General features: G+C 43.6%; 1 protein-coding gene across 2 annotated transcripts in view; it reads left to right on the plus strand.

Annotated features, from left to right (window-relative positions):
* The first annotated feature begins 7,678 nt into the window (after positions 1-7,678).
* The window catches only part of AADAT (aminoadipate aminotransferase), a 177,077-nt gene continuing 157,931 nt past the window's right edge, over positions 7,679-26,824 (plus strand). Inside the window, exon 1 of one of the 2 annotated variants that reach the window (XM_075335007.1) lies at positions 7,679-7,826. The gene's annotated coding sequence lies outside the window, so the exon portion shown is untranslated. The remainder of the gene's footprint in view (positions 7,827-26,824) is intronic. The other variant, XM_075335043.1, reaches the window with a different exon arrangement.

The raw sequence follows: 26,824 nt of genomic DNA on the forward strand, positions 1-26,824 counted from the left end.
CCGGAAGCTGCAGCAGCGGAGAGTCGGCAGGACCGGAGACCAAAGATCAGCACCACGGACAGCGACGCCAGGGACAGGTGAGCAGAAAGTTCCCGTTCTCCGTGTGTTTTCACGGATAACACACGGAGAACACATGTGTGCCATAAACACGGCTCACGGAGGGCAAAACGCACCTCTGACACGTCCGTGAAAAACGTGCGTGGTTTTTCACGAACGTGTGAAAGGGGCCTTAAGTATAGGGTCGGACGTCGACTATCAGGCCCGGTGCACAGAGAACTGCTGTATTTGAGGTGAGTAACTGTCATAACTCCAAGATGGCAGCTCCCAGTGTTTCAGTAAAAATACAATTAAATAAAAACGAAATAAACAATTTAATTTTGTATTAAATTCCATAATCACTATTATTAATACAAAAATTAAAAAACATGACACCTTCCCTTTAACAATGCCTATCCTACCTAGCATAAAAACAAATGTCTAAACATTTGCAATAAAACCACCCTAAGGCCCTGTGTGCACTGGAAAACGGAATTTTCTTAAGAAAATTCCGCAGGGTCTGAAAGATTACCGCACCCACGGTAAAAAACCACGGCAAACCGCACATGAAAACCGCATGCGGTTTGCCGCGGTTTTACCGCGGTATTGCTGCAGTTTTGCCGCATGCGGGTTGGTACATGTGCTTTAATGCATTCAATGCAATAAAGCACATTGAAAAGAAAAAAAAAGTAATATCCTTCTGAGACAGATAGCAGATAGATAAATACAGTTAGGTCCAGAAATATTTGGACAGTGACACAATTTTCGCGAGTTGGGCTCTGCATGCCACCACATTGGATTTGAAATGAAACCTCTACAACAGAATTCAAGTGCAGATTGTAACGTTTAATTTGAAGGTTTGAATAAAAATATCTGATAGAAATTGTAGGAATTGTACACATTTCTTTACAAACACTCCACATTTTAGGAGGTCAAAAGTAATTGGACAAATAAACCAAACCCAAACAAAATATTTTTATTTTCAATATTTTGTTGCGAATCCTTTGGAGGCAATCACTGCCTTAAGTCTGGAACCCATGGACATCACCAAACGCTGGGTTTCCTCCTTCTTAATGCTTTGCCAGGCCTTTACAGCCGCAGCCTTCAGGTCTTGCTTGTTTGTGGGTCTTTCCGTCTTAAGTCTGGATTTGAGCAAGTGAAATGCATGCTCAATTGGGTTAAGATCTGGTGATTGACTTGGCCATTGCAGAATGTTCCACTTTTTTGCACTCATGAACTCCTGGGTAGCTTTGGCTGTATGCTTGGGGTCATTGTCCATCTGTACTATGAAGCGCCGTCCGATCAACTTTGCGGCATTTGGCAGAATCTGGGCTGAAAGTATATCCCGGTACACTTCAGCATTCATCCGGCTACTCTTGTCTGCTGTTATGTCATCAATAAACACAAGTGACCCAGTGCCATTGAAAGCCATGCATGCCCATGCCATCACGTTGCCTCCACCATGTTTTACAGAGGATGTGGTGTGCCTTGGATCATGTGCCGTTCCCTTTCTTCTCCAAGCTTTTTTCTTCCCATCATTCTGGTACAGGTTGATCTTTGTCTCATCTGTCCATAGAATACTTTTCCAGAACTGAGCTGGCTTCATGAGGTGTTTTTCAGCAAATTTAACTCTGGCCTGTCTATTTTTGGAATTGATGAATGGTTTGCATCTAGATGTTAACCCTTTGTATTTACTTTCATGGAGTCTTCTCTTTACAGTTGACTTAGAGACAGATACACCTACTTCACTGAGAGTGTTCTGGACTTCAGTTGATGTTGTGAACGGGTTCTTCTTCACCAAAGAAAGTATGCGGCGATCATCCACCACTGTTGTCATCCGTGGACGCCCAGGCCTTTTTGAGTTCCCAAGCTCACCAGTCAATTCCTTTTTTCTCAGAATGTACCCGACTGTTGATTTTGCTACTCCAAGCATGTCTGCTATCTCTCTGATGGATTTTTTCTTTTTTTTCAGCCTCAGGATGTTCTGCTTCACCTCAATTGAGAGTTCCTTAGACCGCATGTTGTCTGGTCACAGCAACAGCTTCCAAATGCAAAACCACACACCTGTAATCAACCCCAGACCTTTTAACTACTTCATTGATTACAGGTTAACGAGGGAGACGCCTTCAGAGTTAATTGCAGCCCTTAGAGTCCCTTGTCCAATTACTTTTGGTCCCTTGAAAAAGAGGAGGCTATGCATTACAGAGCTATGATTCCTGAACCCTTTCTCCGAATTGGGTGTGAAAACTCTCATATTGCAGCTGGGAGTGTGCACTTTCAGCCCATATTATATATATAATTGTATTTCTGAACATGTTTTTGTAAACAGCTAAAATAACAAAACTTGTGTCACTGTCCAAATATTTCTGGCCCTGACTGTAGATAAATAGACAGATAGATGAATAGAAAACAGATAGAAGAATAGATAGAAGGATAGATAGAGGGATAGATAGAGTCCCTGTGAGCACACGCTGCATTTCTCTCGAGCGGTAATGTGTGTTCACATTATCGGTCGTGGGAAATGCCCTGTGGTTACCTCTGCTGTCTTGTTGCGAGGCTGCATTCAGCAGTGTCAGTCGCGGCTGGATGCAAGCATCGCAGGACGTGGATTACGCCGGACCTGTGTGTTTCAGGGGGTTGATAAAGGGGTGAACCAGGGCCTTTTTGCGTTTTATTTAAAATAAAGGATTTTTCCGTGTGTTTTTTCACTTTACTTACGGGTTGATCATATCAGCTGTCTCATAGACGCTGCCATGATCAAGCCAGGTTTTATTGGCGGCAATCCGCCGCCATTAACTGCTTATATTACCCTGATTGCCACCGCATCACGGCAACAGGAAGAGCCGGGGACACTCCGGAACTGCCGCATAATGGAAGTGACAGTCCCGGGGCAGCTGCGGGCTGATATTCTCGGCTGCGGGAGGGGGGGCATTAACCCTGCCCCTCGCCCTACCCAGCCTGAGAATACTGGGCCGCCGCTGTGTGCTTACCTCGGCTGGACGGTAAAAATACGGCGGAGCCCACGTGTTTTTTTTCTATATGTCCGTTTGCCTTCTATGTGTATTCTATATGTGTGTGTGTGAGTGTGATGTGTGTGTGTTCTATGTCTGTGTCTGATATGTGTGTTTACTCTGCTCCTCCTCCTCTTCCTGTCATAATGATGTCACTTCCCTGCAAACCGCAGGGCAGCGATGAACATTACCGCAGGTAAACCGCGAAATACCGGAGGGAATAACGCAGGAAAACGTAATGAACCTCACAGAATTTGCTGCCTGCATTATTCCCTGCGGGATTTCACGATTACATGGCAATCAATGGAGTGAAATCCCGCAGCGACGTGCGGAAAAGAAGTGACATGCAATTGTTTTTGCTGCGGGAATCCCGCAGCAAAACATGCAGCTGTCAAAATCCGCATAGTGTCCACAACATTTTTTTTTCCCATAGGTTTTGCTGGTGAATCACTGCAGAGATGTTATGAACATAACATGCAGCGAAACATGCAGCAAAACCGCAGGAAATCAGCGGCAAAAACCGTCAAGTGCGCACAGGGCCTTAGGCCTGTTTCACACGTCAGTGATTCTGGTACGTTTGTGCTTTTTTTTCTACGTACCAGAATCACTGACATACACAGACCCATTATAATCAATGGGTCTGCTCACACATCAGTGATTTTTCACTGACCTTGTCTCCGTGCGGTGTACCCGCGAGTCCGTGATTGCCGCACGGAGACATGTCCATTTTTTTCTGGCATCACTGATGTCCCACGGACCACGCAGTGGTGTGGTCCGTGAAACACATGCCAGAAAAAAATGTGCATATACAATAAAAATCATTTTTACTCACCCGGCTCCAGCGACGCCATCTGCAGCCTGTTCTGCCTGCTGCTTCTGAGCCGGCTCATTACTGTCGCGCATATTCATGAATGCACAACACAGCCGACCCGGCAGCAGCTGCTGCGGAGGTCAGTGCCGGCCAGATGCTGCACCGCGGGAGCGTTCAGCACCATGGAGAGCGGTCACAGATGAGTTGATCTCTATGTGCAATCACGGACCATGGAGAACGGAGCCCGGATTGCACTTAGACCATCCACATGTGCTGTGAATCACGGCACACGGAGGGACTTGTGCGTGTTTTACATGTCAGTGAAGAACGTCTGTGTTTTTCCCTGATGTGTGAAACGAGCCTTAGGGGGGGGCTTTACACGTTGCGACATCGCTTCTGAAACATCATCGGGGTTACGTCATTAGTGACGTACATCCGGCGCCGGTAACGACATCGCAACGTGTAAATCCTAGATGCGCCGATAAACGATCGCAAAAGCGTCGAAAATCGGTGATCTGTGCAGTGTCGTTCATTTTCATAATGTCGGGTCGACCGCAGGTACAATGTTGTTTGTCGTTCCTGCAGGTCCACACATCGCTGTGTGTAAACCCGCAGGAGCGACAAACATCTCCTTACCTGCGTCCCGACGGCAATGCGGAAGGGAGAAGGTGGGCGGGATGTTATGTCCCGCTCATCTCCGCCCCTCAGCTTCTATCGGCCGGCCGATTAGTGACGTCGCGGTGACGTCGCTGTGACGCCGAACGCACCTCCCCCTTGAAGGAGGGATAGTTCGGCGGTCACAGCGACGTTGCCGAGCAGGTATGTGCGTGTGAAGCTGCCGTAGCGATAATGTTCGCTACGGCAGCAATCACCACATATCGCATGTGTGACGGGGGCGGGTACTATCGCGCTTGGCATCACTAGCCGATGCTAGCGATGTTGCAACGTGTAAAGTACCCCTTACTCTTACATTGCGGCAATGAATAAGCAGCACCATCACTATGCCAACTATCACTATTTCCATTGCATGTGATTATTTTTCTATGATAAGAGACACTTTATGAAGTGTTTGTGGCGTAAACAAATTCCACATTACAGTTTATGATTAGAGACAACATCACACTAAATCTGCTCTTATGACAATAATTAACCATCTGGTGATTGGTATGGATGTGCCACACATAAAGAAACATGTACATGCTGTAGTCTGAACTATTGTCGCATCCATATTGTAGCGTCAATAACATAGTGATACCTACTATACATAGTGATGCAAGGCAATAGTATCAGCTACAATTTATTTCTCTATTTAATAGTTCCAATTACATAGCATAGCACTAAACAGGTGTTTCTATTCATGCTGCCAACTATATCAGTGCCTATAGGTGTACGTAATTCTAGTAATGCTAATCACAAGGCTGCCTGACTCGCATGTAAAAGTACAAAGAGAAAAAACTGAAGAAAGAAAAATACAATTTAAAGGGTAATTTACTAATTTTATTTTTTGGAATATATTATTATCGTATTATTATCTGTTCATTATATGGCTTGTATTCTAAATTTCCCACAGTTTTCCTCTCTGCAGATTCTATTTCTTAGGCCTGTTTCACACATCAGAGATTCTGGTACGTATGTGTTAGTTTTTATACGTACCAGAATCATGGACATACGCAGACCCATTATCATCAATGGGTCTGTGTACGCATCACTGATTTTTCACTGACCATGTCTCCGTGCAGCATACACGTGTGTCCGTGATTGCCGCACGGAGACATGTCTGTTTTTTTTCTGGCATCGCTGATGTTCCACGGACCACATTATGGTGTGGTCCATGAAACATATACCAGACAAACACGGACATTGAAAATAAAAAAACATTTTTAACTCACATTCTCCAGCACTGCTTGTCTCCGGCCTCTGCAGAGCCAGCTGTTTATTCTCATGCATATTCATGTATGCAGGAATAGCCGACCCAAAAGTGTCGCGGGCAGGGGACAGATCACAACCGGGGGGCCGCTCGAGGCACTCGAATCTGGGAGGTGGCTGTGGCTCGAGTGGCAGCCGGATCCGGGGCTCACGCAGCCGTCCATCGCCCATGAGTGAAAAGGGGTTTATTTACAAGGGAAATTGTCTGTGACGCCACCCGTGGGTTGCAGTGATGAAATGGTGGCACCGCCGCTGCCTCTGTGGACAGTGCCCGGGACCGATGGTGTGGGGCAGCAAGATGGTATCCCCTCCACGGGTAGGGGAGGTGTAGTCCCGGGGCCCAGTTGGGAGTTGTGGTGGTGGCAGGGATAGCACAGCAGAACACCGTCCGCAGAATTGGACCGGAGGGGACTGGTGTACTCACTCTGAGGATGACGCAGTAACTTCACACAAGTCCATGAAGTAAACCAGAAATTGTCGGTGTCCGTCGGCCCTTGGGTGGGTGGTGCTCGGATCCCACACACGGTACAATGGAGCAGAGCCCTCTCTCCTGCACACTGTTGAAAGTCACCTTAACTCCTCTGCTTGGAACGGGGAAAGTCCACTTCCCTGCGCTAGTCCGGATTCCCGCTCACAATACCGGCGGGCCACTACCCTGCCCTGGTCCACTTCGGGTTACTTCCTACAGCAACTTGTTCCAGCGGTCCCGGAGCTCACTTTCCCCTTCAGTTCCCTGAGCTTACTCCTCACTTCAGCTCCCAGAACTTGGCTCACACTGCACGCTTCCACAGCAGCCCAGGAGCTACAACCCCTGTCTGCTCTGCTCTGCTCTCCTACTTTCTACCGCTTGTTTTCTCCCCAGACACTTCATATCCCCTGAGTGGGCGTCCCTACTGTTCTAGGGGGGGTGTCTGTTGGATTGTACCAGTGTGGGATCAGGTGGCAACAAGGAGAATTAACTCTTTTGTGACTACCTGGTTTTGCCAGGGTGTCACAGAAGCAGCTGCAGCAGAGGTCAGCGCCGGCCGGAAAAATAGCAGAGCCCAAGAGTTCAGCACCATGGACAGCAGGAGCAGGGACAGGTGAGTATACGTCAATGTGCAATCACAGATAACGGAACACGTATCACGGATTGCACATGGACAACCCACGTGTGCCGTGAATCACGGCACATGTAGGGACATGCGTTTTTTACATGTCAGTGAAAAACGTCTGTGTGTGAAACAGGCCTTAGGCTGGACTCACATGAACATATGAAAAAACGGTCCCATTCTCATCCGGGAGAGTAAAGGCCCCGTCACACACAGAGATAAATCTTTGGCAGATCTGTGGTTGCAGTGAAATCATGTACATATTGTTCCATTTGTACACAGCCACAAACCTGGCACTGATTGTCCCCAATTTCACTGCAACCACAGATCTGCCGCAGATTTATCTCTGTGTGTGACAGGGCCTTAAGACAATTTTGCAAGTTTTCTCTCATCCAGAATCTGAGCTGACCAAAAGCTGACCAACTGCTCTGCCTCATTGACTAACATTGGTCCGAGTGCAATGAGAGATTTTCTCACATTGTACTCGTCCGATTTATACGCTCGTATGAGCGTACCCTTAATCTGCAATCCACCCTGAGCTGGTGGTAGGGGACTACCTACTGTGTGTCTCACACATGTAGCACAGTACACAGTAATGGACTCCTTCTTCTTTAGAGAGAAGCAGCAGCAGTATGGTGGAAATTATACAGCTGTACTGAGTCGTCTGGATGGGAATTGAAGTTTGATGTAAGATAAAGGACTGGATAGAAAGTTCAGCACAATGGTTCTGTCTTCCTCTGCACATTTCCCCCTCTGATCCTCACTCCTCCTAAAACTCCCCTCTCCATAGAGTATAATAGGCCATGTAGCTTCAAACCGCAGTGAGCGCAGTCCTTTATGTCTGAGTAGATGGAGTTAAGCTGTTTTTTTTTCCGAATGGATGACGAGATCAAGAGGCAAGAGGGATGGGAAGAAGGGTCTGCTAAGTATGAAGGATAGCTGACTTCTCTGGTAAGATATATTACACAGATTCTCTTATTCACCTTTACTGTAGATTTATGCAAAGATTGTTCCATCTACAGGAAAAACTCGACAGTAGGAATGACTGAATCTTTTCAAATTAAAATTTCACCCAAAAATGTCAGATATTCCAATTGTCCTGTAAAGATGTATACAACGGACTGTATCCAATCACTTTCAATCCTTTTAGCGCAAACACAGCCTTAGTAATATTAAAGTAACCTTACCATGGAAACAAATGGAAACAGGGAAGTAACCAACAGCCCATTCAATAACACAGTGCACTGATGTACTTTCAATGATTTTTAACCACTTCACGACCAAGAATGTATATATTCTTCCTTGGCCATCTCTGTCCCTTTAATGCAGGCTCGGATTATTCCCTGCACATGTCTGCTGATCCGATTAGCAGATATGTTGAAACGACCTGAGCGTGTTAACCCTATAGATCGCATTTACAACTCTGATCAGCAGCAACGATCCCTAGGGGGACTAATAAAATTAATAAAAATTGGAAAAAAACATTTTTAAAAATCTGAAAAAAAACCTAAAAAGGTCAAATTACCACATTTGCCCCATTGATAATAAAACAATATAAAAAGTACACAGATTTGATATCGCCAAGCTCAGAAATGCCCAGCCTATGAAAATATAAAATCAATTAATTTGATTGGCAAAGGACATAGTGAGATATAAAAAAAAACAAAATGTCAGAATTATGTTTTTCTTGGTCACCGCAACATTGCATTAAAATGCAATAAAAGGCGATCAAGACATCATAGCTTCACATAAATGCTATAATTCAAAATGTCAGATCAAGACGAAAAAATAAGCCATCACAGAGCCCCAGATCACAAAAATTGAGAACATTACGGGCGTCGGAATATGGCAACAAAAGCACAATTCTTTTTTTCCAAACTTATGAATTTCTTTTCAGCCCTTAGATAAAAATAAAACTATACATGTTTAATATAGACACACTTGCACTGACCTGGTCAATTATACCATATAGTGAACATGGTAAATAAAGAACCTGAAAAACATACGGGGAATTGTACTTTATTTGCAATTTCACCTCCCTTGGAATTTTTTCCCACTTTTCCCGTACAATACGGGGCAGAATGAATGTTGTCATTCACAAGTACAACTCATTCCACAGAAAACAAGTCCTCAAATGATTATACTGATGGAAAAATAAAAAAGTTATGGCTCTTGGTAGAAAGGGAGGAAAACACAAAAATGAAAAATAGTTGTGAAGTAGTTAAAACTTAAAAAAGAAAAAAAAGCAATCCAAAAATGATCCCTCTTAGACCCGCAACACACATCCGTTTTTTTTGTACGTGTGCGGTACGTATTTGCACGTACCGGAGACACAGAGACACGGAGACCCATGTTATTCAATATTAGATGGCACACACACGTAAAATCACACGGAACGTGTGTCCGTGTGGTAAGTACGTGTGTGCGCTTTTCTACACAGACGACATGTCCGTTTTTGGCCGGCAGCACGCAGGCACGGACCCGCTTTAGTCTATGGATCTGTGCCTGCACGGACCGCACACGGAGTATGTCTGTGTTCAGCACGTATCATCCGTGTCCGTTTTTAATCACAAAATCTGAAACACTTGTTACCAATCTATCAGGTCATTTGATGGCAAACAAAAACACCAGGATCTAATGATGAATAATTAACAACGTTAATTGGGTAAGAATGCGGGCCTTTAAAAACGGACAGCACACGGACAGCACACGTACGTATTTTATGTCAATACGGACATTCCACACGCACACACGCCATCACACGGATGCCATACGTACCAGAGAAATGCCCATAAAAAACGGAACACGGACCAGAAAAACGGACCGTGAGACACGTACTTTTTTTTGTGGAAGTGTGTTTTAGGCCTTAATCAGATCAAGGAGACATTTTCTGCACGGAGCACTGACTCAGTATTAGAGGTGACATCATTTTGCTGTGACTGAGATGAGTGATGTGTCGTCACACATGCCATCACTCCTTCTAGAATACGCTGCCAAGAGCACAGGCGGACGATTGTGGCTTGCATTTAGTACCGTAGTACTACTACACGGTGTAAGGCTAAGAACGCACTTTGTGTTCACCTACTTGCAGTTCTAAACGCACGTTTTTGGCTTAATTGATTTGACCAAAGTTGCCTTTTTCAGAACTTTAGTGCTGAAAACGCATGCATATTTACCGCGTTTTAGATGCGTTTTCAGCGCTTTTTCCATGCTTTTTCACCTGCGTTTTGACAGATGCGTTTTGAACATGAAGACACTGCTAAATAAAGTTTAAACAGTCAAACAGAATGAAAAAAGAGAAAAAAAAGGATCAAATCTATATTAATGGGAAAAATAATGAAAATAGATATATTTCATAAAATTATAGCGGTAATATACATTTTATCGCTAAAATAGCAATAAATGCACATTTTTCTTAAATTTAATTGATTATGTGTGTGTGTAAAGGGACATATCAAATTATTATTTTGATGTCCAAAAAGCTTGCGTTTTGGAAGTACAAAATGCATGTTTTCTGCACTGGAAAAGCAGGTAAAACGCAGGAATTTGAAGGAATCTTGGTTTTTGCCATTTCTCATAGACTTCAATGTTAGCAAAACGCACCCAAAATGGCAAAAACAACTGACATGCTGCTTCTTTGAACACATGTTTTTTGCCACAAAATATGCAAATTAAACGCAGCGTTTAGAAACGCAAAGTGCGGTCTGAAAATCACCATTTTCCATTGACTTTGCTGGAAAATCAAAATGCATGCCTTTTGGCATGAAAAAGGTGCTTCTCAAAACGGATCTAAAAAGCAGCAGAAACGCAGGTGGAAACGCAAAGTGCGCTCTTAGCCTAACTGGTGGAGCTTCTGCTCCTGCTAGCGGCTCCCATATTCTTAGCCTTGGTATACGTTTTTTCACTTTTAGGCTAGTTTCACACATCCGGCATTTCGCCGGATTGCCGGATCCGGCACACTCCAGTACAGTGTAATACAGTTGAATGGCATCGCGACAACCTCCGGTCACATGCTTCAGTCACCTGACAGCATGTGACCGGAGCCTGCCACTATGCCATTCTACAGTGTTAACACTGTACTGCAGTGTGCCGGATCTGGCAATCCGGAGAAATGCCGGATGTGTGAAATTAGCCTTACACTACCCCATCCATTACCTTTACCACGTTTTCTTTTACCGTAAATATTTTACAACACTATAGTTAACTTTTAACAATGTATCCAACCTTAATTATTTAACCCCTTCACGACCATGGATGGATATATCCGCCGCGGCAGGAGGCGTTGATCGGCAGACATATCAGCTGTTTTCAACAGCTGATATGTGTGCCTACATGTTACGAGTGGAATTGCATTCCACCCGTAACATTAACCCCTTACATTTTGCTGCCAACGTCTGGCAACGAGATGTATATACGTGCGGTGAAGATTTTCACTTACCGCCGCCCCCCACCGGAATTCACGTGAGTGATCACGTGACTTTCGGTGGTTGCCATGGTAGCACAGGGTCATGTGATGACGCCTGCAGGTATGACATTTCACTTTTGCTTTCACCCGGCCCGGAGGCCAGGGAAGCAGGAAGTGACTGTATCTGCTGTTTACAGCTGTATAGCTGGTGGTCAGCAGATAGATAAGAGCGATCGGATTGCTGATCACTATAGCTCCCTAGGGGGACTAGTAAAATTAAAAAAAAGTAAAAGAAAAGTTTTAAAACATGAAAAAAAAACCTAAAAGTTCAAATCACCCCCCTTTCCCCCCATTGAAAATTAAAGGGTTAAAAAATAAATAAATATACACATATTTGGTATCACCGCGTTCAGAAATGCCCAATCTATCAAAATATAAAATCAATTAATCTGATTGGTAAACGGCGTAGTGGCAAAAAAAATTCCAAATGTCAAAATTACGTTTTTTGTTCACTGCAAGTTTTACGCAAACTGCAATAACAGGCGATCAAAACGTAGCATCTGTGCAAAAATAATACCATTAGAAACATCAGCTCGAGACGCAAAAAATAAGCTGTCACTGAGCCATAGATCCCAAAAATGAGAACTCTACGGGTTTCGGAAAATGGCGCAAAACGTACGGCACTTTTATTGGACAAGCTTGTGAATTTTTTTAACCCCTTAGATACAAGTAAACCTATACATGCTTGGTGTCTACAAACTCGCACCGACCTCAGGCCTCACATACATACATCAGTTTTACCATATAGTGAACACCGTGAATAAAAAAATCCCAAAAACTATTGTGCCATCACACTTTCTTTGCAGTTTTTCCACACTTGGAATTTTTTTGCTATTTTCCAGTACACCATATGGTAACACTTATGGTTTCATTTAAAAGTACAACTTGTCTCGCAAAAAACAAGCCCTCATATGACAAGATTGACGGAAAAATAAAAAAGTTACGGCTCTCGGAAGAAGGGGAGCAAAAAACAAACACACAAGAATGGAAAGTGCCCCGGGGCTGAAGGGGTTAACCCTTGTCAAAAAAGATGTAATAAGAAATGCAAGGTTTGCAAATATTGATATCAATTTCTTTTTATTATTTATTCATTCTTTTTTTACTTTTTACAAAATTCAAGCCCCTTCCAACAAATGACAAAATAAAAAAATGCTAGGAAGATACATGAACAGAAAGCCAAAAAATACAATTGGGCACAATATTGGGGGCATGTACCGTGCATATGTAAAATGTGACTAGTAAAACGGTTGTGCACAAAATGCTTTGGCGAAACGCGTTCTTGGTGAGTCAAACACTCGCAGTTAAATATCTGGATTTTGGGTAATGTTCTCATCCAGTTTTTTTAAACAACAGTCATTCGCCCCTTCACAAGAAGGATAACACAAAAAGTACAATAGCTTATGGCAAACAAGCACACTATCTCTGACGGAGTTCATTTTGTTCTGTATAAAGTATTGTTTCACAGAATTATAGCTGCTGTACGTCTTTGCTTTTTATTGCAAGCATATAAGAATGAAAAAAAAAGTAATTGTAATGGAAATGCAGGATGACAGACACTGGCACTGCTGCTGGCACCTCTCCCAAGTCTCGCTCCACATATCAATTCAGTCTCTGTTTTATTTTCAGACGACTATTCTCATCTTCTTCACTGCTGCAGTTATTTAACATTTTACTGCCTGGATTATATGGTCTAATGTTTTAGGACTTTTTACTCCTATCTCTATTGCTGAGCTACAAACTCTTATGTCTTCTCGCCATTCTAAATCACCCTAAAATGGCTGCTGCATTCCCTGACTCAGCTTTTATAAGGGCAATGATAGTCTCTCCTGACTAGCGGCGCAATACCATGTGACATAATAGCTGCAATGCATTATGAGCCGCAACTCAGGTCATGTCAGCCTTCTGCAATCAATGCAATCATCATTATTGAGTATAATGGTGGCGGATATTATTTGGGGAATTTGTGTAAATCGAACTGTGAATTGTTCAAATTCACTGGGACTTGCAAATTTCATTAAAGTCGTCTCACATTTGAATAATATTGAAACAATTTATTCAACTCTAATCAACAGTCACATTTTTAATCATTTCAAAAATGTTTAGCGTTAAATGATTTGTATTTTGGGTAGCGTGAGCATAGTTTACACTTTTGCTCTGAAGTTGCATTTACAAAGACATTGTAGGCAAGTGGGGGGTTTCATAATACAATATATTTGGTAATAAATGGGTATTGTCAAATTCTTAAATTGCTTAAAATTAGGTTAGACAAGTAAAATAATAAGTAAGTTTGCAATCGATTTACTATTTCTACCTGCTGTTATTCTCCTTCAATGTAAGCTTTTGTCTGTTAGAGTGCAGAGCTTGTTTCCATGGTGACCGACCTCTAAAACCAGGTTATATTTGCGCAGGAATTACATTTCAAAAGAGAAGTTGACGCTTATCATCCTAGCCACCTGTCTTCAGCCCATGGATTTGTATAGAGCAGTTAACTGCTTACCTCCATCCTTTTCCCTATCTTACAACATCACCAACCACCAGGTTTCAGAATTGGTTCTTATCACTTTTCTACTCTCCCTATCCAGAACTGTGTGCTTGGTCAAATGCCTTTCTATCTCATGTGTAAGCATAGTGATAACATGACATAGAACAAACCATTGGTAGGGTATGTGCCCACGTTGCGTGTTTTCATGCAGTTACGCTGCGATCTGCACCGCAGCGTAACTGCATGCGTCCTGCGTCCCCTGCATAGTCTATGGAGATTGTGCAGGAGCCGTGCGCACGTGGCATATTAGAACGCAGCGATTCGGCTGCTGCCCGAATTGCTGCATTCTAAGAAGTGACATGTCACTTCTTCCATGCGGTTTGCATGCTGTCTATAGGGAGAGGCAGCATGCAGAGCGCACGTTCTCTGCAGGCACCATGCGCTTCAGAACGGAGCTTTTCAGCTGCGCTCTGAAGCGCACCTTTTAACTGCGGTGCATAGCGCACACGTGGGCACATAGCCGTAGTGATAGTGTTATAGAAGAGGCTGTGCTGAGCTTTATAGTTCTACTAATAATACAATTTTACTCTTCACCATTTGTCACTCAAGGAGGAGAGCACACCCTGCTAGAAACCAATTAGTAAGGAAACTGCACTGCTCTTAGCTGCTCAAGAGACGACTTGAGAATACCGCTTTTAAGGCAATGACTTCTATACTTGTTTCTTTGCACTGTCTCGTTAATATTGTTGTAGCTGCAAGCATAAGGATGTTTATGAGAACAGAGATAATTGTGGAGGAGATGGAACCTTCATTTGAACTGTCTGATAAAAGAGAAAATACGTCTTCCCAGGTTTGCTGTTAGTTAGGACATGACCTTAATTCACATAGCAAGATTCCACGCTTACTGTACTTTCTCCAGCAAACTTTTTGAGTGTTTCATGTTTCACCGGTAATGTAAACTATATTTAGTTTAAAAGGAAACTATCAGCAGAAAATTTCCCATTGTTTAAATTGTGTGTTTGTGTTACATTTACAGTATTTTTTATTTAAATGCTGACAATTTTTTTTCATATCACAATGTTTTAAACTTGCAATTGTTATACTGGCCACTAGGTTTTTTAAAAATAATAGTTCCTGTTCTTTCAGGAAGGGTTTTCTGCAAGGCTCCTTATCAGAAGCGACAGGATTACAATGACAGGAACAGGCTCTATACACAGGAGCCACCCATCACAATAAGCGATGTCACAGCTGACCCTGTGCTCCTTCTCTTCACAATGGCCTCTGCACAGGCACATTGTATATGTACCGCCCTGAGAGGGGCTCGGCCGCTCCCTTGCCAGGCCGAGTCGCTCGAGGTCTGGGCTCGGGTTGTCGGTGGCTCGAGCGCCTCCGGACCGGGGGCCACGTCGCTCTGTTAAGGGGAGGCAGTGGGGTGGTGGTGTGGGACGAGGTTCGCAGCCGGAGGCCGCGTTGCCGTTGTATGGGTCGTGACGCCACTCACGGGTCGTGGTGATGGGATGCACCACCACTGCGGCTGAAGTGAAGGGGGCTCCCGGGATCGGTGTTGAAGGCGCAGCCTGGATGTTAGCCCCTCTGTGGGTAGGGGCGGTGTGTCCCGGGGCCCGGCGGGATGGGCGATGATGTTGTTGGGGTGCAAGGTGCCCTACTGCGGTGTGGTGTTGTGTCCGGATGGCACTGGTGTACTCACTATTAATTCACACTCAGAGTCACTGGTAAACCAAAGTTCGGGTATGGTCGGGTCCCGCAGCTGGCTGCTTGTGTCCCTTGTGAGGCTGATGGTGGCCCCTTTCCCTTGCACCTCTTGTTGTGGTTTTCGGCTCCCCTGCCTGGGCAGTGTTAGCCCGCTCCCCGGCGTTTAGCTGCCAGAAGAGCCCTTGGTTGCCCGCAGGCGCTGGCCTGTCGGATGTTTGGCCCTTGGCGGTGGCTCTCACCCGGTATCGGTAGGCTGTTGCCTTCTTTTGGGACTTTGGGTGAGGATGAACCCGTGAGGTCCAGACTGCAATCAGTTAATTTGCCTACACTCAGTGGCTTCTAAGCTAGGACGGGGTCTGAGTACCCGGTTTCTGGTGCTCCGGTAAACGGTTGACTCCCCGGTTCAGGGCCGGTGGGCTCCAACCCTGGCCCGCTCCCTACGGTTCCGCCGGTTGCTATACTGGTACTCCTGCAGGCGGCCACCACCGTCTGCCTGCCTGACGTTACGGGCGTCCCAGGCTCCAACCCGGGTCCCTGACAGCTCTGCTCCTCACACCTCCTGTCACTGTCACTCTACAACTCCTTCTCTCAACTAACTTTCTGTATTTCCTGCTTCAGGACAGTAGTCTCCTTGGTGGGCGTGCCTTTCCGCCTGACTCCGCCCACCTGGTGTGCCCTATTGGCCCTGAGGGAGGCATCAGGTCTCCCTTTCGGGTGACGGGTGTGTCCTCACAAGGGATGGGGGTGTGTATGTTGTGTGGTGGGTGTTGTTACTGGTGACCCCTGAGGTCCAGGGTGTCACATATATTTCAATTCAAACGATATGGTCAGAGTCTGTTCATTGTGCCAAATGTCCATGTGTAATGTCTTGGAACAACAGGAAGTTAGAGTGTAATAAGCCCCAGTGGTCAGTGCAATAAATGTGAGAGTAATCATTTTGTTTTTTAGTAAAGATTGAGGTATGACAAAATAACCATTGCCAAAAATCTTTGAAAATGAGTCTAACACAAAAACTTGATTTTAATAATACATTATATTTTGATGATAAGCAAGCCATATGCATTTGATTGCTGTAGGTTGATACTGTACATTGTACGTATAACAGCTAATCTCTTTATAGATATCTTCATTGACTCCCATATGCTCCAATATTCACTATGTGAAAGCTGCTGCCAGGCACCATTGGTAATAGATTATCACTATGCTGAATAAAGGGATTGGTGTTATAATTCAAGACGACAAATCCTTCTCCGTCATCATCTGAAAGGAAGATGTCACGATTCTCTGTGCAGAGCATCTTACAGACTTAAAGATGCTCTGCGGCGCTTACAGATCTGGATAAGATGCTCACCCATATGGAGTCGTCTCTGGTAAGTAACATGGAGTGTAGTATGATCAGAGGAAATGTAGAAAAATCAATTGAGGATAGATATAATATCCTCAATTGATTTTTCTACATTTCCTCTGATCATACTATACTCCATCTTACTTAACAGAGACGACTCCATATGGGTGAGCATCTTATCCTCTTCTATTATCCGCTAATCTAGTGCTATAGTTATATATGGGATTTCTTGTATCTTCAGATGTATCTCTCCTCACTAATCTAGCTCCCTATCAGTTATCATCTAGGGCCCTTGATTCTAATGTGACCATGGTCACCATGTTGTTTCTCCTCTCATTTGCATTATTATGTCATGTTTCAACCATTGTTGTAACCATATGCATTTCTGATATCTGTTTTTTCTATGTATTTTTCACATGTAAAATATACCACAGTCAGATTGTCCGACCGGATGAAGGCCTAAGGCCGAAACGTCTCAAGGTGGACTTTCTACCATTGTACAGCACTTTTTTCTTTCACCTATCTACAATAAAGAAAAAATAGACCAAAGATTTGAAATTGTGTTATTTTCTGGGGAACTACACAGTGTGCCGGGGTTCACTTTTGACTTCAATGGACACAGGCACGTGCATCACTACCGATGATGATGCTGAGCAATAGGCATAGCACGTTAGCACTCCCCGGTGGGTGTTCTAACATGCTAAAAGGGCATAATGAGCACAGGAACTAACGCCCTTCCAACTAGCCCCTGCGCTCATTAGCATATCATAAAGGATCTTAAGAAATATTTTTTTTAAAGATCTCTTTATCTATGCTACTAGATACAGGGACGGTTAGGCAGTGATTAGCAATATGCACCCAAAATTGCTTGTGGTTCTCGGTGCATATTGCACCTGACAGGTTCCGTTTAACATCTCCCCCTAATGATCACTTGGTTAGAGTTTTAGCTGAACCTGTAAATATCTGCGGTTGCGACATTAATCTAACTTGTATGGGGCTTTATGCTCTTTTTGCACTTTTTTTTTCTCCTAATTTCTCAGAACCTTCTCTTACAGAAGTCACGCTATTGTTCTCCAATACTTACCTCAGATCTGGTATAAACACCAGTGCCTCCAAGGTGACATGGTTCCTGCAGTAGAGCAGATAGCCCATGACTTTAGGAAAGTAAACGCAACAAGTTATTATCAATTCTAAAATTGTTTTCCAGCTTATGTGGCACAAACTGTACCAAGTAGCGTGTCATTCCTTCCAGTGCCCACGTACATTTCACTTTCGCTCCTCCATCTGACAGTATCTTATAGCAGCACTGCCATCTAATGATAACACTATGCATTTATCGTAGTTGTATTTTTTACTAAAACATTTATTTCCAATGTATTCCATATAGTAAAATGTGTACAAGCAAGGGCAATGTAACAGGAAAATGACACCGCCGTGATTTTCATGTCCAAACCTCCTGAGATTTTAATTGGCTTTTTTCATTAAAAATTATGGAGTGTGATATTATGCACATCTTACTTTATAACGCCTTTACAGATTGAGAAATTACAGCGTTATCGGTGACTCCATGCTTGCTTTTATATTTGTTTTATGGACGCTTGTTGAAACAATTATCTATTCAAGAGTAATTAGTTTTTAATGTTCAAATAGTTTGGCTGCGTTGTACTATCCTATTCACATTGAAATCCTTTCCTTTGTTTCGCTTTGAACATTTTCTAGTCCAAATTCTGCATATTCATGAGATGCACACAAGAAAACAAAACATTAAAAAAAGAGAAGCTTACGGACATATTTAAATATAGATTCAATTAAAACGATACAATCTGTTAAATGCATTAAAAATGAATCCAAAGGAGATTACATTTATTGGTGGATAACCAAATGTGTAGAGCTGTAAGACATAAAAGAGGCAAAGATTAGAAGCAGGTAACAAAAAGTGGAATCTTTCTTCTTTTTTCAGAATTCTTGAGACTCTAGCTAATTTGAAGTCTATAGTGGGATTTTATTAACAAAGCCCATTGAACGTATTTACCCATATGAATGATAAAGATAAGGTGTTCCTGGGAAAGCGTTCTCATCGAGAATATGAATTAACCACTGTGGCAAGTCAAAACCCGGTCTAGATGGAAGATATGTCTGATATAAAATAGCTTGTGTACATGAAAATGATTCATCTCAATATCAGTTCTCGGTTCCAGATTTAATATTCCTGTAATTATAGTATTGAAAAAGCATTGAAAATCACAGATGGCATACATTTTCACTGTAAAGCACCATGGAATGAATGGCGCTATAAAAATAAATAATAATAATAATAAATAATTCAGTTATGGTAGACCCAGACCTACCAAATGTGCAATGGGCTAGTTCAGAGGGTCTGGGACAAGGGACAAGGCGCACTAAGAGCAAATGTAAGGACCTGAGCTAAAGAATTTTACAGATCCCAATTACTTGGGGTTGAGAGTGATATAAGAAGGTGCTCTATGAAGAGGTATTGGTGGGCAAGTAGCCCATATACTGTTTTTTCATAGAACCACTGTTGTCTGTGTCCGCTCCTGACATATAATGTTTCACAGAAAAAGTCACTTCTAAAATATCGATTCTTTATTGTAAAAAACATTTTTAAAAATAATTTTTACATATAAATCCTTAAGGATACACACATAGACAAAAAATAAACAGACAAATATGAGAGACTCCAGCTGGTTATACAGCAGAAAGACCAGTGATATACCCCAAAACAAAAATAGGGGTAAGTATATCACTACACCAATTGACCTTAAATATATACGATTGGACTGAATTTGGTTTAGGTATGTCTATATTCTGAGGCTCTCACAAACCCAAGATAGAGAAATTAGGAGTACCCAGAATACATTCACCCAGGCCAAAATGTCCCTGAAGTCACAAAAGTATTTACATGACATTATTTGCAAACTCCTGATTAGTCATTTTCACTCAATAATTTTTACCCTACGCGTTTCTCCTCCTACACAGGAGGTTCATCAGGGGTGTTTATAATATGTCATAATACATTTACTTGAAGTCAATAAATTTGTGAGGAGAAAAGCAGTAAACATATATGGATATCACAGATGTTATATGGAAGACCTCATCACTGAAGATTTTTAGTGTCAACCGTTTACTAGATATGTAATCCAAATCTTTATAAGGCGTGATATTCAAAATTGAAATTCTTCAGTTTTTATTAGAAGTTCTGACTGATGTCTAGATGGGTGGCCCAATCAAAGTGCAAATTCCACATCAACAAACTTTTAGACTATATTTCCATTCCAAGAGGCTTAATATTAAATTTCGCTAGTCCATACACAGATACTTTAAACAAGGTCTTGATTTTTCATTGTGGAATGCTGCAGCTCCAATTCCTCCTCACATGGCTGATGCTTCCTGACATATAACTCTATACTTTTTTTTCTTGTCTTTGTGGTATTTCATGTTCCCTTCCATATCAATAAAATGAAAACAGATGAAAAAAAATAGAAGCTCGCCATGCTATATGTTGTAATTTCTGTCCTCGATATGGGGAAAAAAGGGTGCCAGATCCTTTAGTTTGGGGTCCACCAGAAAAATAGATGTTCAAGAAAAAAAGAACAGCATCATCCAGGGAATAAGGGTGTTTTTTGTATGCCAGAAATGCGTCAGGTTTTAACCATGCTGCAGTCAATACCGTGTTTTTAAAGAGGTGGTTCACTACTTAGTTCTCCAAGCCACTTCGATATAACGTTGAGAAACAAGGCTTCTGTCAAATACCTTGTGTTGGCAATAATTCCTGCGAGCAGCGCTCTTGCGGTCCACTCACCCCCATCGTGTGACTCCCCCCGGGCTCCATGACCTCTGATGTCCAGTAATGTCATGTCAACTTCCAGTTGACCTGACACCACCGAGGCGGGTCCAAGACTCTGTGAGTGACTGGGCTGTGGGCGGAGTTTCACCGCTCATCACAGTCCACCATCCCTCCTGCTTGTGGCATTTTGCAGTGAAGGAGGGAGCAGGAAGATACAGGGCTGTGACGCTGGGCTGTGATGAGCAGAGAAACACCGCCCACAGCCCAGTCACTCAGAGAGACTGGGGCCGACCTCAGTGATGTCAGGTAAACAGGAAGTTGATGTGACATCACTGGACATCAGAGCCTTGAGGTCACTGCATGGGGATGAGCAGACCGCAATAGCGCCGCTCACAGGCACTATTGCCAACACAAGATATCTGAGAGAAGCCTTGTTTCTCAATGTTATATCGATGTGGCCAGTAATGATTACTAGTAAACTATCCCTTTAAATAAATTTTTTTATTTTGTTCATCACTCCCTGAAACTACAATTCCTACACGGATGTCAGTAAAAGAAAATTACCGAGTGCCGAAACTATCTGATGTTAATTCTATATATTAGAAGAAAAAAACTGTAGTATAATAACTACAATTTTCCAATAAAATTCTGAAACTACGATTCTTAAACCGACATCAATAAAAAAAATTACTGAGTGCCTGTAACTATGTAACACTAATTCTTATTTTATGTTGGCAGAAAAAATGTGTTGTATACGTGCTAAAATAATTTTCCACTGATTATATTTTAACTAGAAGGGTGGCCCGATTCTAACGCATCGGGTATTCTAGAATGTATTGTGTAGTTAATGTATGATTTCTGTTTTATATATATATATATATATATATATATATATATAGATGTTGTTCTGTGTAGTTGCCAGTGTTTGTGTAGGGCACTGTAAATGTTCTGGGTGTTGTCTGGGTGTGGGGGGTGAGTGCGGTGTTGTTTGTGTGTTGCGTTGTGCGTGTTGTGTTGTTTGTGGAGCGCTGTGTGTCTGCAGTGTTGTCTGTGTGTGGTGCTGTGTGTGTTGCGCGGTTTGTGTGGGTGTGGAATGCGTGTGTGTGTTTTGGGGGAGGTATGTTTTGTGCAGTGTGTGTGTTGCGCGGTATGTGCGTATATTTGTGTATGCCGCGGTGTTTGTGTGTTGGGTGTTGTGTGTGTGCGGCGTTGTCTGTGTGTGGGTGTCTGTGTAGGGCGGTGTTTGTGGTTCCCAGTGTGTGTGTGGTGTGTTGTGCGGTGCGCGTGTGGCGGTGTGTGTGTGTTTTGGGGGGAGGTGTGCACGCCCATCATGCTCAATCCCCCATGCTGTGCACCCCCCATCATGCTCCATCCCCCATGCTGCGCACCATCCATCGTGCTCCATCCCCCATGCTGCGCACCCCCCATCGAGCTCCATCCCCCATGCTGCGCACCCCCTATCGTGCTCCATCCCCCATGCTGCGCACCCCCCATCGTGCTCCATCCCCCATGCTGCGCATCCCCATGCTGCACACCCCCCATCGTGCTCCATCCCCCATGCTGCGCACCCCCCATCGTGCTCCATCCCCCATGCTGCGCACCCCCCATCGTGCTCCATCCCCCATGCTGCGCACTCCCCATAGTGCTCCACAGTCACACATCAGACAGTATACACGCACACATCTGATCGCATACACTCACACCCCACGTCTCCCTGTGCCCTCCGGTGGGCGGTCCCAGCAGCTGTGCTGCACGCCGTGCTCGTCTGCCTTCTGACGACACTCACAGATCCGATCGCATACACTCACACATCAGAACACACGTACACATCCGATCGCATACACGCACACATCCGATCGCATACACGCACACATCCGATCACATACACGCACACACACACTGATGATATAGCACATACGCGCTCACACACTCACAACATCCGGAGATACCACATGCTTCCGGCCATGTGATCCTCTGGCAGGTCCTGGAAGGTCACTGCACGCACAGTATCGCCGCTGAGAAGTAAGCGATATCACTGGATGTTGTGAGTGTGTGGATGCGATCTGATGTGTGTGTGTGAGGTGTGTGTGAGAGTGAGTGAGTGTGATCTGATGTGTGTGTCTGTTCTTATGTGTGTGCGTGTGTGTGTGTGTTCCGCCGCTGCAAGACCTTGATGCGCTCACCTGCTCCCGGTTGGCGTCTGGTGAGTATTATCGGGGGTCTTCTTTCTTCTGTCTTCTCTCTTCTGGGGGTGCCCGATGCCTATAATGAAGTGTCTTGCAGTGTCTTTAACTCTTTCACCGCTGCATGACACTTCATTATTGACCGCAGCGTATGCCGGCTCCCTGCACATGTGTACCGGGAGCCGGTGTTCGCTGGTAACCATGATACACATCGGGTAACTAAGGGAAGCGCTTCCTATAGTTACCCGATGTTTATCATGGTTACCAGCGTACACCGGCTCCGTCACGATCCCAGCATCGCAAGGTTATGTCTGGGCTGGGGGAGTCAGGGCTTCGTTTGAATTCGGGGGAAGGGGCGTGGGCGAGCGGTTGATGCGTGCGGAGGGTCGGGGCGAGCGGCCAATCCATGAGGGGGGCGGGGCCAGGCCGAGGCGAGTGGCCAATCCGTGGGGGGGGGCGGGGCCAGGCTGAGCCCAGCGGCCAATCCGATAGTTGTCACTCTAACGACACTGTCCCAGTGACACTGTCACGGTGACACAATTTTGGAGCAAGACAGACAGACAGACAGAATAAGGCAATTATATATATAGATAAAGAAATACTATAGTATTTTCTGATTACTACAGTATATTTTTACTGTGGATAGCATCTAGCTCTATCAATTATTAATAATAAATATTATTATGTAGCGCTATTAATTCCACAGCACTTTACATACACTGGCATCACTGTCCCCATTGGGGCTCACAATCTAAATTCCCTAACCACTGAGCCACTGTGCTGCCTGATCTAAATTATTATTTGTATTTGATTAATTTTCATTTTACACTTTACTATATACCAATAATTCTGACTATATTCAGTAAAAAAAAATACTGTAGTATAAGAAGATTACTACAGTATACTTTTACTATCCTTAATCTAGCCCTTTCATTCAATATAAATTATTTATTTTATTTGATTCTTTATTAACACTTTTTAAGAAACAAAAACAGATGCCGATCAGTGATGTGCGTCACTAATCAGTGCTAAGTGGCTGTAGGACACATGCATGCAAATGGTGCAGATTCATTGCACCCGCACTCCTCACATGGAAGGTCTGCCCTCCTAGAAAATGGGGGATACATTCCCTGAGCGTGCCCCCCATATTCTAGAAGGTCCAGAGTCGTTGTGGGACCCCCTTATTGGATTACTGTGGACCAGATTTTTTTTTCCTTACAGTAAATTGGTTAAAGAGGGAACGTATTGGGGAGTGTTTTTTCAAATAATTTTTTTTTTGTTGTCTATTTTTTTTTGTACTGACAGTTAGTGATGTCGGGTATCTGATAGAGGCCATGACATCACAAACTGCTGGGCTTAATGTCAGGTGACATTAAGCTGGTGTCAACCCCATTTATTACCCCATTTGCCACTGCACCAGGGCACAGGATGAGCTGGGGAGAAGCGCCAGGATTGGCTCATCTAATGGATGCGTCACTTCTGGAGCAGTTGCGGCCTGCTATTTTTAGGCTGGGAAGGGCCAATAACTATGGACCTTCCCACCCTGAGAATACCAGACCACAGCTGTCTGCTTTACCTTGGCTGGTGATCCAATTTGGGGGGGACCCTACTTTTTTTTGTTACTATTATTATTTATAAAATAATTATAAAAAAAGAGCCTGGGGTGACCTCCAAATTGGATCACCAACCATGGTAAAGCTGCCAGCTGTGGTTTGCAGGCTACAGCCGTCTGCTTTACCCTGGCTGGCTATCAAAATTGGGGGACCCCACGTCATTTTTTTTTTAATTATTTATTTTTTGGCTAAATACAAGGCTAAGCACTCTTTAGTGCCACATGAAAGTCAGCTTAGAATATGTAGGGGGGTGAAACACTATATATGTGTTTGACATCTGTCTATCTATGTATCCATCCTTCCTAGCTTTTTTTGGCTGCGTGCCCGCGATTAGGGTTTCAAGCATTTTGGACGCTGTGTTTTCGCTGCGTTGTACAGTACAATCGCAGTGGAAGGATTTCTAGAAATCTCCTGCCACTGTGCTTATTTTCTCCAGAGCATAAACTGACATCTGGCGCTGCAGAATGTCAATTTATGCTGCGGAGAGGAGAGTTCTCCGTGGAGAGAATAGAGCTAAAGTCAGCAGCAGCCCGCACCTGGATCGAGGTCATGGCCAGCTGCGTTCTTACGTGGACAACATTCACATCTCCATAGACTCAGTGTCGCTGGATCGTGGGCACATATCCTAAAAGTTAGACATTTGCTGCTAGAGCAACATTTTTGTGATACCCCTGGGGGTTCAAAATGCTCACTATACCCCTGAATAAAATCCTTGAGGGGTCTACTTTCCAAATTGAGGTCACTTGTGAGGGATTTCTGCTGTATAGGTACCTTTAGGGGCCCTGCAAATATGACACGGTGTCCGCAATCTATTTCAGTTTTTCCAAAATTCAAATATTGCTCCTTCCATTCCAAGCCCTCCCATTTGTCCAAACAGAGTTTTCTGACTACATGTGGCAATCATAAGAATGTGGGTAACAAACTGTAAGTCCACTTTTTGGTGTTACCTCTTGAAAAGTGAGAAATTTGGTGCTAATGCAATATTTTTGTGATAAAAAATGAAAATTTTCAATATGACGGCCTAATGTTATTAAATTCTGTAAAGTATCTGTAGGGTTCAAAATGCTCACTATATCTCTAGATAAAATCCTTAAGGGTCTAATTTCCAAAATAGGGTCACTTGTGGAGGTTTCTGCTGTTTAGGTACCTTAGGGGCCCTGCTAATGGAACATGGTACCCGCAATCTATTGCAGCCAAAATTAGTTTCCAAAATTCAAATATTGCTCCTTCTGTTCTGGGCCCTCCCATTTGTCCAAGCAGAGGTTTCTGACCACATGTGGGGTATCAGCGCGCTCAGGAGAAACTAGGGAATACATTTTGGGTTCCATTTTGTTGTGTTACTTCATCTAAAATAAATAAATTGGCACTAAAGCATAATTTTTTAGGTAAAATATTTTTTTTTTCATTCCACATTGCTTTATTCCTGTGAGGCACCTGAAGGGTTAATAAACTTCCTGGATGTGGTTTTGTGTAGTTTGAGGTGTGCATTGTTTATAATGGTGTCACTTTGGGGTATTTTCTGTCACCTAGGCCTCTCAAATTCACTTCAAATGTGATGTGGTCCCTAAAAAAATGGATTTGTAAACTTTGTTGAAAAAATGGGGAATTGCTGATGAACTTTGACCCCTTCTAACTTCCAAACCCCAAAAAATTTTGTTTCAAAAATTGTGCTGATGTAAAGTAGACATGTGGAAAATGTAATTTATTAACTACTAGCTGTAGTACCTGGGCGTTGCCCGTGATAGTAACTGTCACTCTGTCTCTCTCCCAGTCTCTGTCTTCGTGTCGCTGTCTGTCTGTCTCTTTCCTTGTCTGTCTGTGTCTGTGTCTGTCTATTTCTAACTCTGTCTGTCTTTGTATCAGTCTATCTTTCCTTATCTCTGTGTCTCTGTGTCTGTTTGTCTCTGTCTCTCTGTGTCTGTCTGTTTCTTTCCCTGTCTGTCTCTTTCCCCGTCTGTCTCTTTCCCCATCTGTCTCTTTCCCTGTCAGTCTCCCTATCTCTTTTCCTGTTTCTTTCCATGTCTGTCTGTGTCTATCTCTTTGTTCCTGTCTCTTTCCATGTCTGTCTTTGTCCATCTCTTTGTCTGTGTCTTTTCCTGTCTGTCTCTTTCCCTGTCTGCCTGTCTCTGTCTGTCTCTTTCCTTGTCTGTCTCTATTTCTCTATCTCTTTCCCCGTCTGTCTCTATCAAGGTCTGTCTCTTTCCCCATCTATCTTTGTCTGTCTCCTCTTTCCCTGTCTGCCTGTCTCTGTCTCTTTCCCCATCTGTCTTTTTCCCCGTCTGTCTTTTTCCTCGTCTGTCTCTTTCCCCTTATGTTTATGTCTGTCTCTGTCTGTCTCTTTCA

This window comes from Anomaloglossus baeobatrachus, chromosome 1 (genome assembly GCF_048569485.1).
Source record: "Anomaloglossus baeobatrachus isolate aAnoBae1 chromosome 1, aAnoBae1.hap1, whole genome shotgun sequence".
Taxonomy (NCBI): Eukaryota; Metazoa; Chordata; class Amphibia; order Anura; family Aromobatidae; genus Anomaloglossus; species Anomaloglossus baeobatrachus.